This window comes from Delphinus delphis, chromosome 11, assembly GCF_949987515.2.
Source record: "Delphinus delphis chromosome 11, mDelDel1.2, whole genome shotgun sequence".
NCBI lineage: Eukaryota > Metazoa > Chordata > Mammalia > Artiodactyla > Delphinidae > Delphinus > Delphinus delphis.
Genome location: NC_082693.1, coordinates 7,909,063 through 7,923,572, shown reverse-complemented (window position 1 = coordinate 7,923,572; position 14,510 = coordinate 7,909,063). Strand labels below are relative to the sequence as shown.

The 14,510-nt window shown below is 42.6% G+C and overlaps 1 protein-coding gene across 4 annotated transcripts in view; it reads right to left on the bottom strand.

The window, feature by feature from the left end:
• The window catches only part of RIMKLB (ribosomal modification protein rimK like family member B), a 43,960-nt gene extending 35,041 nt beyond the window's left edge, over positions 1-8,919 (bottom strand). For 3 of the 4 annotated variants that reach the window (XM_069541175.1, XM_069541176.1, XM_060024280.1), the window contains exon 1: positions 8,835-8,919. The gene's annotated coding sequence lies outside the window, so the exon portion shown is untranslated. Of the gene's footprint in view, positions 1-7,231; positions 7,377-8,834 lie in introns of all 4 variants that reach the window. The other variant, XM_060024279.1, reaches the window with a different exon arrangement.
• Positions 8,920-14,510: the final 5,591 nt, after the last annotated feature.

The following is a 14,510-nucleotide window of genomic DNA, read 5'->3' as shown; positions in this document are numbered from 1 at the left end:
GGTATCTCCTCCCTGACTATGATTTTAAAACATCTACTTTTCTCTTTTTTTTCCCCATCTGTTAATATCAAGGAAAAAGACAAAACAAAAAAGCTGATAAAAAGTCAAAAGCGTTAACAGTAAACCTACACAGCCTAGGAGCACAAAGTATGCCAATAAAAGGTCAGTACTGACGTTCATATCATATCCACTGTTTTAAAAGACAGGAGGGGGCTTCCCTGGCGGCGCAGTGGTTGAGAGTCCTCCTGCCGATGCAGGGGACACGGGTTCGTGTCCCGGTCCGGGAAGATCCCACATGCCACGGAGCAGCTGGACCCATGAGCCATGGCCGCTCAGTCTGCGCGTCCGGAGCCTGTGCTCCGCAACGGGAGAGGCCACAACAGGGAGAGGCCCGCATACCGCAAAATAAATAAATAAATATATAAAAGACAGGAGGGACTTCCCTGGTGGTCCAGTGGTTGGGACTCTGTGCTTCCACTGCAGGAGGCATGCGTTTGACCCCTGGTCGGGGAACTAAGATCCCGCAAGCCACATAGCAATCAATCAATGACAGGAAAGAGTCCCCTGTAAAGTAAAATGGTTCCCCTTTTCTCCCCTGACATTTAAAGTAGTAGGTTTGGTTACCCAATAACATATCTGTAGGGAAAGAGTTTATTCTCCAACAGTGTAAGATCAATAGGGCATTTGCAAACGTCCACATATACATAGGAGTTGATTTTTCCTCTTAAAATATAAAAAAAAAAATCAAATCTACTAATTCTCTATTTTTTTATTTCTCCAGAAGTACCAAATAATATATAAACATCAGATAATAAATAAATGCTAAACTAGCCTTTTTGAAATAAAGAGAAATCTATAAAATTTTATTTTATATTAGAGATAGTTTTCCCGTGAAAACTTCTGGATAAGCACACCAATTTTTATGACTGTCATCTTCAAATACTCCAGGCAAGGCTAATTAAATGAGAATCATAAACAAGGTGATTTCTTGTAAGGCCCCCTTCCCAGTGGTAATTATTCTGGTAAAGAAAAAGCAAAATCACAATCTACCATCTGACGATATTAAGGGCATCTCTTACTGCTAGAAAAATTCTTTATTCCAGATAAGATACACCAAATGAACTTAGAATCAAAAGACTGAAAAAGAAAATATGTTGGAGGAGAGAATATATACATACTTAAATATAAAAACTAGAATTTACTCAATTTGGCAATAACTACAGCTGTACTTTCAATGACGTCGTTCTCTCCTGGATGAGGATTAGGTTTGCACAGAAAATAACAAATGTGTGAACGGGCACTCTTTCACTATTATTTCCTGTAACTGTTTTCTCCTGACGGCTTTCCCCCTGTACATAATCCCCAGGGCTTCATTCTTAAACCCTTCTTTCCTTTCTCTAGAAAAGTCATTCTCAGTCCAGTTTCAACTACTATCATTGACCTACTAAATATATTTTTCCAACCAGGAGTTCAACTGAATTTCAGATCTTGTTTCAATATGCCTAAACGGGCATCCTTAACTAAATGCCACCCACTATTGCCTCAGTTAAGCAAGTAAAGTACTGCAGTACATATTTATTGAAAAAGATTCCACAAATCAGTGGACTTGCACAGTTCCAACCCACACTGTTCAAGGGTCAACTCTGTGTGTGTGTGTGATAATATATATACAGATGATAAATATATATATATATATAAAAATATACACACACACATATAATAAATAGATGCCACAGCAGAAGCATAATGTTTAAAGATGTTGAATGACATGCTTATCAAACTCCAAATGCTGGGCTATTTTAAAACTAAAAGTTGAATGAACACTATTTCAAATTAAACCTCGGTATTAACAGTAACCATTTTACAGATTAAGAAATGAAGGTTAAGAGAGTTAAGAAATGCACCTAAAAAAAATTTTTTTTAACTAAGTAATACTAAGTAGCATAGCTTATATTTCCAGAGATTTTCTAAATCCCAACAGTCTCCCTCCAAATCATACCACATGCCTATGTTGACTTTAATTGTACCTTTTAACACCTACTTTGTTATGCTTAAGGTTTTAAACCAAGGATCTGTTTATCAAGGCTTTTCTCTCAATCTCAATAAGTTCTAATGCTTCCCCGCCTCCCCAAAAAATCCAAAACACAACAAAACACAATCTGGGATACATATGAAATTTTACCCTCTTTCCTCTCCTTGTCTTATCCAGTGTCTCTTTCGGAGGTGGATCTGAATTACTGTAGGAAATGAGAATGAATGGGAGTAAGAGGCAGAGGGACAAAAGCATTAAGAAGATGAGAGAAAGGTAGGAACACCCCATTGTGTGTGTGTGTGGGGGGGGTGTACTTATTAAAGGGGTACAGAACATGAATGATAAAATGAAAATCTCAGAAGTCTCAGAGACAACCGATTAATAGTGTTAAACCTGTTACCCCATCATCCACTAAAACAACGTCCCTTTGAAACTTCGGTAGTTCCTCCACAGGCTCATCCTTTAGCTAAGACGCCACTTTAAAAATATCACTGTCTGGGTGCCATTTTCCTTAGCACATTAACTTGAAGTTAGACTGTAAGGCTGTGAAAGCAGGAGCAGGTTAGGTATTAATCAAAGTTGACTTTACAGTGACAGAAATGGATGACAGTCCCCTACTTATTCTTGAAAGAGTATACCTCAAAAACAGAGCAAATATCTGATTTTCCAAACTTTACATGACACATTCACTCATACTCTCCTTACAGCTCTATCATAATACCTTTTCTTAAAAAAACGATATACAAGATTTTGCATGAAAAATGAGAGGATAACCATTTTCCTATACATACTCAATATGGTCCCTTGTACTCTTTTTCTACTATATCTAAAGATATCGAAGGGAATTTGTATAAAATCCCTTTTGAGTAATTATATGTACCAATTACTGTGTTAGGCAGTTTACTTGTATCTTCTCACTTAATCCTCACAGTCATCCCTGTGACACATTATTGTCCTCACTGGGCAGGTGAGGCTGCACTAGCAGAGAGGTCATTTGTCTAACTTAGAAAGTGGTAGAAGAGCCCAGAGTCCCTTCAAATTCCACACACTCTATGGCAGAGACTGCCACCTGCCTACCAATATCCACTTTCCACTTACTCCTCTGTAATAACAGATCTGATATTTACCTGAGCACAGTGCCATATGACTAAGAGGCTGCATTTGTATTGCGTAGGCCTTTCTGCAACTAGATATGGTCGCAGAGTGCTCAGCCAAAGTACTGCACTCCAACTTCCAGGAAGCATGCTAAAGAGATGTACTCTTCCTCCGCCCCTCCTCCATTCTGCTACCTGGAATGTGGGTGTCATGGCTACACCTCCAACAACCACCTGGACAGAGGACAAGAGTCGACCCTAGGAAAAGTGCAGCTAAGTGTTAGAAGAACTTGAATCCCTGACAACTGCACAGTACTGTGGCCTTAAACTGCTTACTATCTCTTTTTCATGAGGAAGAAATACACTTCCAACTCCATGATATTTTGGGATTCTTTATTATAGCCAAAAAAGATAAACTACTAAATACACAAAACTAAGCATTCAACTGCATAATACATTCAATTAATATTTGAGTGCCTACTACGCACTCTCCCTAAAGATACCATGGTTAACAAAAGAGACAAACCCCCAGCCCCGATAGAACTAAAAATGATCTGATGATAAAATGTCATGAATAAGAAAAAATGCTCAACATCACTAAGCACTGAAACACAAAACTACCTCACAGGATGGTTACAATAAAAAAACAAAAAAAAACCCCCCAAAAAACAGAAAATAACAAGTGTTGGGGAAGACGTGGAGAAACTGGAAGTCCTGCCAACTGCCGGTGGGAATGTTAAATGGTGCAGCAGCTGCCAAAAACACTACGGAAGTTCCTCAAAAAATTAAAAATGGAATCACCATACAATCCAGCAATTCCACTTTTAGGTATATACCCAAAAGAACTGAAAGCTAAGTCACAAAGAGGTATCTGTACACGTATGTTCAGAGCAGCATTGTTCACAATAACTAAAAGGTGGACGCAACCCACGTGTACATTTGACAGATGAATAATAAGCAAAATGCATGTATCAGAATCTAATGCCTTAAAAAGGCATTAGATTCTCATACATGCTTACAACATGAATGAACCTTGACGACATTATGCCCCACAATCTAAAGTACTCAAATTCACAGAAAGTAGAATGATGGTCCTTAATGGCTGGGGCATTTAAAGATTAGGGAGTTACTGTTTTATGGGTATAGGGTTTCGGTTGTGCAGGATGAAAGGGTCTGGAGATGGCCATGGTGATGGCTGCACAATATGAATGTACTTAATACCACTAATCTGTTAAGACGGAAATATTGTGTGTTATTTTACAATAAAAAGAAAACTGGCTTCCCTGGTGGCGCAGTGGTTGGGAGTCCGCCTGCCGATGCAGGGGACACGGGTTCGTGCCCCGGTCTGCTCCGCAACGGGAGGGGCCACAGCAGTGAGAGGCCCGCGTCCCGTAAAAAAAAAAAAAAAAAAAAAAAAGAAAACTGGAAAAGGAAAAAAACTGTCATGAGCAAATTAACATGCAAATGTTTACACATTCCCAACTAAAGGGTCCAAAAAATATGTTACCTTTAAATAACCTGTAGCTTTGTTACTAAAATTCCTAAAATAGTCTGTGGTATAAACAAAACCTAAGTTTTCTCTGGAATCCAAATAACATTTCTAATGATTTCACTTAACAGAGAAATGTTACATCAAAGTATCTCTGGAATGTGGCACAAAATTTAAAAAATGTTCCTGAGATGCAATGCACAGTACAGCTCAAAGTTCATCACACTTAACATGTTAAATGTCAGGCCTTCCTTCGAAATTTTCTTTCTGGACACTATGCTGTAAAAAGGGCTGGGAAGCTGTTAACACATTCAAGAAGGCTTTGCAGATATGGCTAACTACATCACATGTCAAAGGAATAAGCTAACAACTGAGAACTCCAAAGCATCAGGGAAGAATTCCAAGTTTGTTGTATTTGGGCAAACCTGCATGAATTTTCAAGATGTAGTTTTCTGATAAAGCATCAAAGTCTGAAATACTGCCAAATACAGGACAGCAGAGCAGTAAGACAGAACCGGTCTGATCTTTTATAGCAAATCCATGCTCTATCTTGGAGACCTTATTTCTATATTTCTAAGAAAATGAAGCTAAGAGCTAGTATCAGAAGTGGTTAAAAGAGAGAGAGATGGAGAGAGGGAAACAAAAAGGGACTGTTAAGGAACTGAATAGAGCAAAAACATTTAAGAGGTAGGTTTGGATTATTTTTTTTTTTTAATCACAACTTGGTGGTGTGCTGCCACTTTTGAAAGAAAGGTAGTAAAAAATAATAATAATAAACTTGGCATATAAACATTTACACAAATTTGTTCTGCTAATTCATCAATTCACAATCCAGTAGACTCCTCCAGACATTGCTGGGAGAAGTGATTGACAGGGGAAAGGACCAAACAGTAAAGTTTCCAAGTAATGAAAGACGATTTACCCAACATCTGTACCTAATCTGCCCCCCACCCCCGCCCTCCATTCAACCTCTCTTGAAACAAGAGGACCAATGAAATTAGACAGTAAACTCTATGAGGGCAGAATCCCCATCTGTTGTGTTCTATACTATTATCCCCAATGGGCAGCATAGAACCTCAAAAGGACATGGTTACGGGTTAGGAGTTACTTTAAAGGACTTTGTTATGCTGAATGACAAAGGAGTATCAAAAAACCAGAGCTATTTTCAAAATTAAACATCAGGCAAATTGTACAACATAATATCTAAACGTAGCTGTTTAAAATTTTATTTTTTCAGTTTCGCATAAAAAACAACCAACCCAAAGCTATTGCTACTTTCTATCATCACTATACAACCTTTGTTAACAATTAAAGTGGGGCCTGGGGTTGGGGCAATAAGGAGAGGGAAAAAGATACATAAGCAGATGGGTTCCGTGCAGACCAGGCTCTAAGGGAGTAGATCTGGCTAGCTCTGTGACTTTTGTCCTCCAAGCCAATTTTGAAAGGGAAAAAACAGTGGAAAAGAAAACATTGAAAATGACACCATGGCATCAGTTATCATGAAGCCAGAAAATCAGTCCTTTTCTGCAAACCAAACATTTACACAGATACATATGGCACATAAATCTAAAATATATTATCTACAGATATTTTTGGAGGTACTATATTATTTCTTCACAACACTTAATATGACAAGCAGGAAAATTCCCAAGTAATGCAGGACAATTTACCCAACACCTGTACCTAATCTCCCCGATTCAACCTCTCTTGAAACAACTGCACATGCCAGTACAGCTAACATCTAAAAATACTACTTTCTTCATTGTTCTTATCACTACCTACCCACCCCTCAATAGCGTAACTATAACAATTCTAAAGGCTCTTTTCTCAAATGCTTATGACTTAATCCCACTTGCAGAGAATATTCTTTGTAAGCTAATCAGCCATAAAATCTCTCTACAAATCCACCCCCAAAAAAGAGTTGTCAGCAAGCAACATACAATAACTCACCCTCCTTACTTTATGTTTGGTTTTCTCACTCTTCATGGCCTGTTTGTGGGTACAGAAGTTCTTCCTCCACCCATTTTCTGTGTTTAGGTCTCTATGCCTGCTCCCCAGAAGAAGATGATAAAAGCTATGTCCCAAAGTGTGGAACAACTCACTCTACTCTGTCCATTCCCCTAATCTATTCCAGTATTCACAGTGCTCGGTCTTTTAGCTCATTGGGAGGGGAGAGGATCTGAGAGATCGATCAGTCGAGTGAATTACCCCAGTAGCAAACCCCATGTGAATACAAATTGGGGAAAGAAAGGACTGGGAGATAATTTAAAAGGTATGTTTCATCCTGTGCCCCAACAATGTAATGCATGAAGTTTGGTTGGTGTTTAGAGAAAAACAGAATGTTCATTTTAGAACTTTCTTCACAGTATGGCTAAGAAGTGGTAGAAGATTTACAAGATATTGCTGGTATTTCCCTCAGGTGAGGAAGAGGGGACTGAATGAGAAGGGAAAAGAAAAAAAGGGTAATTTCTTCTTGTCACTCTCCCCTGCACCCCCAGATGTTATCATATTCAATAGGAAACATGAAAAAAAATTAAAGCTATCCAACTAGAACTAAGATAAGTGGAATTTTAGCTCATAGCCAAAAGTCTGAAGGTTAGATATACAGCTCCTTACCCCCTACAGGGAGAAAGGCAGGAAGAGAAAAGTGGCTCTTCACTGAGTAGAGGGCTGAATGTGACTCAATTTGCTGCTCCCCTTCTTGGCTCTGTTTTCAGGATCACACAGACTGCCTCCCTGCCTGACAAGCAGACTCCAGCACCTGGTGGGGGTAAGAGAAGACAAGAGAGAAAACAAGGGAGACGGAGAAAGAGAAAAACATCAACAGCCATGTTGCCAAACTAACAACTAAGTCTATGACATGAAGGAAGGAAACTAATACCTAACCAAGATAGACTGGAATAAACAAAAGATTAGGTCAAAACAAAATAGGCCTCCTCCCCTTTGACACACTAACTAAATCCAGTAACCATTATAAAAGAAATCTAACTATATTACGACTATATTAGAGCTTTTCATTCCAGAAGTTACGGTGACTCTCCATGACTAAAATTTCAGAGTGTTTTATTTCAAGTGACTATGTTAAAGTATTTGGACAGTCAATTGTTAAAGAAATCGTTTTTTTCTTTTTAAAAAGACCTTACAACTATCCGATGCTATGAAATGAGATCTAAAATAAATAACATTTACATTTTAATGGTTACAGTTAAAAATTAAATCATCCATAAATATAATCAAAATATCAAGCCCACAAAAGGAAAACCTTCCATATTAGGCTGCCCATGCAGTTTCAATACAGACTTCAAATTTAACCCAACTCCACAAATATGTGGGAACAATTCCTGTAATTAATAAGAAAACGGCACAAGCAAAGAATTTACATCGAGGTTACATTCAACACGGTTACTATAATAATCCCACTCACAGAAGAGAATTAACGCCCCATCTCTATCCGTAAACACAAATGGGAGAAAATACAGGGGATGACAAATCTGCTATCAGCGATAAGGAAAAATTAGTAAGGCAAATCTGAAGTAATTATCCCCTAACTACTTGGGATTTATTGCGGGGGGGGGGGGAAGATCTGCATCACGTTCAAATGCTGTTAAAAAAAATCAAACGAGACAAGCAATTACTGTCACCCATCTTATTCAGAGGGCTTTCAAAAGAAAAAGAGGAATGGCTGTCACTCTTCTAAAAATGTACACGTAAGGAGAAAAGCGTGGAATTAAAACAGAATAACTGCGGGACCAATACCAGCCCCTCCCGCCTCGGTCACACTCCACAGGAATCTGTCTGATGGCAGCAGTGGAGGCAGAGATCACCACGCTGCCGAAGACAGGTTTGCGCCACGCGTGTGTGGCTCCGACGCGCATCCCCAGGGTCACCACACCCCCTCGCCGAGGGGAGACCACACTGCACCCCGCCCGAGGCCGCCGCCTCCCTCCAGCCTCCCGCACCCACCGGCATCCTCAGCCCCTCCCGGAGCAGAATCCCAGCCCAGGGTCCGCCGAGCGCCCCGCCGTCCCCGGCTCTGAGGCGACCACCGGCCTCCCCAAGCCCCGGGCCCCAGCAGCGCACGGCCCCGTCCTCTCCCGGGCCCGGCCCCGCTCGTCTGGAGCCCGTTCCGCCCAACTCGGCCGCCACGGGCGGCGGGGGTCGGGCGCGCCTCCGCCTCTCGCCACGACCCCCGCGGAGGGAACGCGAGGGTCCCGCTCACCTGGCTGGGGCGACTCCTCCCTGGCTCTCGGCCGGCGGCGCCCGGCTGGGGCCTCCGAGGGCGGCGCGGGCGGGCAGTAAGTCCGAGGAGAGGAGGGGGATGGGGTCGGGAGGCCGGGAGCCGCCTCCTTTCTCCGCCGCCGCCGCCACGGCTCCCACAGCCTGGCCCGGCGCCCTCGCCCACTCGCCCCCTTTCTCACAGCCGCGCGGTCGGTCTGGCTCTCCCTCACCCCACACACCCCCACACACACCTACACACACACTCACACTCACCCCCCCCACACCCACACCCACGCACACCCGCCTGCTCCTCACTCCCTCACACTCCCTCACTCGCCTGGCGTGCGCGCGCGCGACCCCGCTCTCACACAGCGCGCGCGACGCCGGCGGAGACCGCCCCGCGCTCCCCCAGACCTAGGCGAAGCGCGCCGTCCGCCCGCGCGCCGAGGACCCGTGCGCGCCGAGAACCCGTGCGCGCCCCGGCCCCGCCCTCCAGGCGCGGCGGCGCTGCGAGGGCCGGCCGAGCGAAGGGCCGGGCCAGCCAGCCGGCCAAACCTGGCCAAGCGGATCTGACACCTGCGTCGGGACCCGACCCCCAGGCGTCCCGTCTCCGCACGCAACCCTCGCGGCCTCTGGGGTCGAGGAGAGGCGATGGGGGCGCGCGCGAGAAGGAAAAGGGGAGCGCGAGAGCGCTTCGAGGACGCGCTTTCCCCACCCGCCCCCAAACCGTCCTCACTGAGAAAGGGAAACGGGTGGAGGGGCGAGGTTTGTTCCCAACTCGAAACCGCGTGGTGAATCCCTTCCTTTGTACACCCTCCCCGCCCTCACCGTCCCTCTTCCAGCCCCATTCACCCACACTCTGAACCCTGACGCGAGCCCACCGAGTCTCCCAGGCGCAGTGTGCGGAGTGCGTGTCCGCGCCTCCGCGCCTCCCGCCCGTCCCCGCCCACCTCCCGCGCCGCCCTGAGGACCGCCTCCCCCTCGAGTACCCTCAAACCGTAGTCTTCCCTCCGGAGGCAAAGGTTTGGGGGACAAAGACCGTAAACACCCATAAGGTCCTTGTCCCTGTACAGAGTAAGGACAATGCCTCTGTATGTAGTGAGGCCAATTTTTAAACATCATGTATTCTCCAGGCTTTAGGCAGATTTTAAGATACAGGCGGGGCACCGTGGTACAGCCAGCTCTGCCGCTTAGAAACCAGTGTAAACCTTGTCACTTGTTAATTAACCTAGTTACTTAACTAACTCTGATCCTTTGTTATGAAAAGAGTATATCCCAAGGTTGCTGTGTGAATGAAATGTGATAATAGACTTACGAGCATTTTGTAAATTTCCAAACTGTGTAAAACGAATGTTTTACACTTTTTTTCATTTACACTTTAGGGTGTTTCTTCTCAGTATGGCTGAGAAGGGGTAGAAGATTTTTTAAGATGTTGCTGATAATTTCCCTCTAGTGAGGAAGGTTGAAAAACTCCTCCACAAAGGAGGGTAAGAATATGAATAGGTCGGAAACAACCTAAATATCCATCCACAAATGAATGGGTAAAGATGTGGTATGTATATACAATGGAATATTACTCAGCCATAAAAAAGAATGACACGATGCTGTTTGTAGCAACATGGATGGCCCTAGAGATTATCCATAAAGCCAGACAGAGCAAGACAAATAGCAAGTGATGTCCTATGTGGAATCTAAAATACGACACAAATGAACTAACTTATCTACAGAACAGAAACAGACTCACAGACAGAGAACAGACTTCAGGGAGGGGGTTTGGGGGAGGGATGGAGTGGGAGTTTGGGATTAGCAGGTGCATTCTATATAACAGAATATCCAAACAACAAGGTCCTACTGTATTGCACAACGAACTGTATTCAATATCCTGTGATAAACCATACTTTATATGGAAGATTCATTTCCAAATAACCTTAGTCATTTATTACACCAGATATCCCAGATGTTAGAGAGTATGTCCTAACACGTTTGTCTTCTTGCAGATCACAACCCCTTCTCAGTCCCCTCAGCCAACAAATTCTTTTCAGCTTTCCTTTCCCAATCTTTAGGGTCTGCTTTTTTTTTTGCTGATTTACCTCAGGGGGACTTGAGAGTACCATAACTGAGAAATGTAGTTAGGGTGTTAACTAAGTGTTTACTGCATGTTTTGACACAGAGTAACCTAGGATGGTGAACTATTTTCACGAAAGATACGTTTAGAGGTACAGAAGTGTTATATGATATACTACCTTCAGAAGAAAGGGGGTAAAAGTCTACAGAACTAAAATGTTGCTATTTACTCCACTCTGATATTATCTCCTGGAACATGAAGTACTTCCCTTCAATCTAAAGAGGAAAAGAGGAGAATCATTTTGTGATCAAAGAAAGCTTGATCACAGAGATATGAACACAATGAGAATCTGACGCAAAATACATAGGGAAATTGGCACAGAGAAAAGGTCGCAGGCATGCCCAGCAGAGGATCCCAATTCACAATAACCATGCACTGCCCAAGAAAACCAGGTTGCACAGGTGAAACTGTGGATAGGGAGTATGAGACTATTAACTAACAGGCCACTTGTCTGTTAAGAAAAATGCTGTCGTTCAGGGCTTCCCTGGTGGCGCAGTGGTTGAGAGTCTGCCTGCCGATGCAGAGTACACGGGTTCGTGCCCTGGTCCAGGAAGATCTCACAGGCCGCGGAGCGGCTGGGCCCATGAGCCATGGCCGCTGAGCCTGCGCATCCGGAGCCTGTGCTCCGCAACGGGAGAGGCCAAGACAATGAGAGGCAAAAAAAAAAAAAAAAAAAAATGCTGTCATTCAATATACTGTCACTATGTGCCAGACACAGCCTAAGAAATTCATAACACACACAACAACTTTGCTTTTCACTTAATCTAGTCAGGGAAATAAACCCAGAAGTATATTTTTAAAAACAAACCCAGAAGTATATTTTTAAAACCAAAGCCAATGATATGTCACTCTATAAGACAATCTTTACATGAATAATGATCAAATTCATACTTCCTATTTTTGTATGAAGTAATGAGGGAGCAGAAATTGTTTTTAGCATTTCCGGAAAGGCTCAGTTTCTTAGATTCAACCATAATCTTTATGTTTTCACGGTAGTTATGTCTGGTCAGGTATGGACTCACATCTCCTTTTGGTGGCAATGTAACTTATCTTGGTTTAATCATGCACCACTCATTTTTAACCCATAAATTGATACTGTTCAGGAGGGGGTGGGTTGAATCCCTTGAGAAGACATATTATAAGTAACCTCACATCTCTGGAGTCAGATAAATCTGATTTATCTGATTTGAAATCCCAGCTTTATTTGCTGGTGTCATGGGATTGTTGCCTCTATCAGCCTCAGTTTTCTCATCAACAAAATGAAGATTAACTATTTCACTGAACTATAAGGATTAATGAGGTAACTTAAATATAATGCACTACATATGAAGCGTGCAATAAATATTAGCTATTATTACACAAGACTGATGTTCACCCAAGCTGAAGGGACCGAGGATTAGACAAGAGGTGCTGGAATTATCCATGTATATCTATATCAGCCAGAAAGCATAACTCACTTATTATCTAGACTTCGGGTCAAGCAAAAACTTTAAGTACCCCATAGACACCATCTGGTGCAAATCTTTCTCTCCTGGGGTTAAAGACAAACAAACAAGCTGGGGTTTGATCAAAACTAAGGCCTAAAGTAGTGAAGAGAAAAACTGTAAACAGGAATGAATCCAGAATTATTCTCAGTACCTAAAATAGTGTACATCACTGGGTATCTAATGTGATTCCTGTGGGTGGAGAAAAGGTAGTGGGTGTCCTATATCAGAACGTACACTAGCAAATAAGGAACAGTAGAAGCAGCTGCAGGAGATGTAGCTCTCCCTGTGCTTCCTCTCCCAGAGCCAGCCGGCTAGAACCAGCCTGGCGGCAACAGTCTTCAGTTAGAATAGCTAAACCCTGATCTAGCCTTTCTCCACCCACATCCCTCCTCCTTTCCCTCCACTCCATTTGTGCACAGTAAGCTGAGCGCCTCTCTAACTATGCTAAGAAAATACAGATGCCAGACACAAAGGAGGATGGGGTGGGGAAAGGGAGGAAAGACGGTACAGATTGGCTGCATCAGAGAAAGAAAAAGTGTAAAGGAAAAAAATGACTTAGAGAGGTGATGTAGGTTTTTCCCCTTAGAAAGAGAGGTGATGTAGGTTTTTCCCCTTCCTTTAATTGTATCTGGCTACTATTTCTTTTTCTCTATTACACAGGAATAAACCAGGATGTTTAAAATGCAGATTCCTTGGCCTTCACCCCGACCTTCTGAATGAGCCCAGGTATCTGCATTTTTTGAGCCAAACAAAAAACTTATGGAATCAGCCAATAGTCTGCAAATTTAACAAGCTTACCAAGTTGAATCTTAGATACATGACAGCTTGAGAATAGTGTCTTAAAGAGATAACCATTTGTAAAATGTTCTTAATTTAAAGCACTCAGCATTTATAAACTCGATGTAAGCCTCAAGCAACCTCGAAATGTTGAGTAAATATTGTTAGTCTCTTCTGACAGAAGGGAAAATCAATGCAATGAGATAAAATCATTGGTGGCAATTCCGAGTCTCCTGATTCCCTATCCACAGGAGTATCATAAAAGTATCTCAGTCTGGTTAGAACAGAAGAAGAGAGAATGGACTAAGCAAAGGTGGAAAGGCAGCAGCATGTTCTCTTTTAAAGAATAGAGGAAGCCTCAAATAATAGGGGAAAAAAGAAAACAAGAACCCTCCACTAGGTGCAGGGAGACACCGGATTGAATTTGTTGACATTTCAACCATAGAAATGATGGTATCAAACCACGCATGGGCTGTAGGATCCGCCACACACCTATGTCACCAACAGCACCTTGAATGATTTACAGATTGAATGGATGAATGAATGAATGCGTTCTGGGATCATCCTACTGATCTGCCACCATCGTGACTGTCCTGGTCCAGTTTGCTATCTTTTGCACATCGAAAAAGTTAGACTAGGGAGTTCGGTTCATTAATCTAAGTTCATGTATTTATCCTTGATGCAAAGAAACAGAACAATTTATATCTGTTGTGTCCAAATCCTTATCTACTCTGTTTCTACATTTTGTTTCTAAATCATTTTTGCTCTCTTGGGTTACAAACCCATTTTGATCATCAAGCTAGATTTGTTTCATCTTCCTTGCTCTTCTATTTAACCCTTCTTCCATCGACTCGACCTGACTCCCCCAAACTAACTGTTTCCTTGATTTTTTGGTCTCTCTCTCTCAGTGCCTTTCAGTTTGGGATTCATCCTAGCAGCATGAGGAGACAGTGAAGAGAAAGAAAACAACGAGTGACACGGTGGAATTACTAGGCAAATCTCTCGAAATATCCAATTTCCAAACCTTCTGGCTACTTTCCCAAAACTTTTCTGGACAACTAGGGCAGACAACGGAGACCAAGATAGAGGATCTATAACACTGGCTTGCTTAGTAAATAAATGGTGAATGAGGAAATTGCCATAGAAATATTTGAAACGCATATAGTTCTATATCTGTCCCCAGTCTCATAATAAACCTAATATGTCTTAGAACATGTTTAATCCTCCTAATAACCCTACTGCGCTTGAGTTATCTCCTTTTTACAAATGAGCAAACTGAGGAACAGAG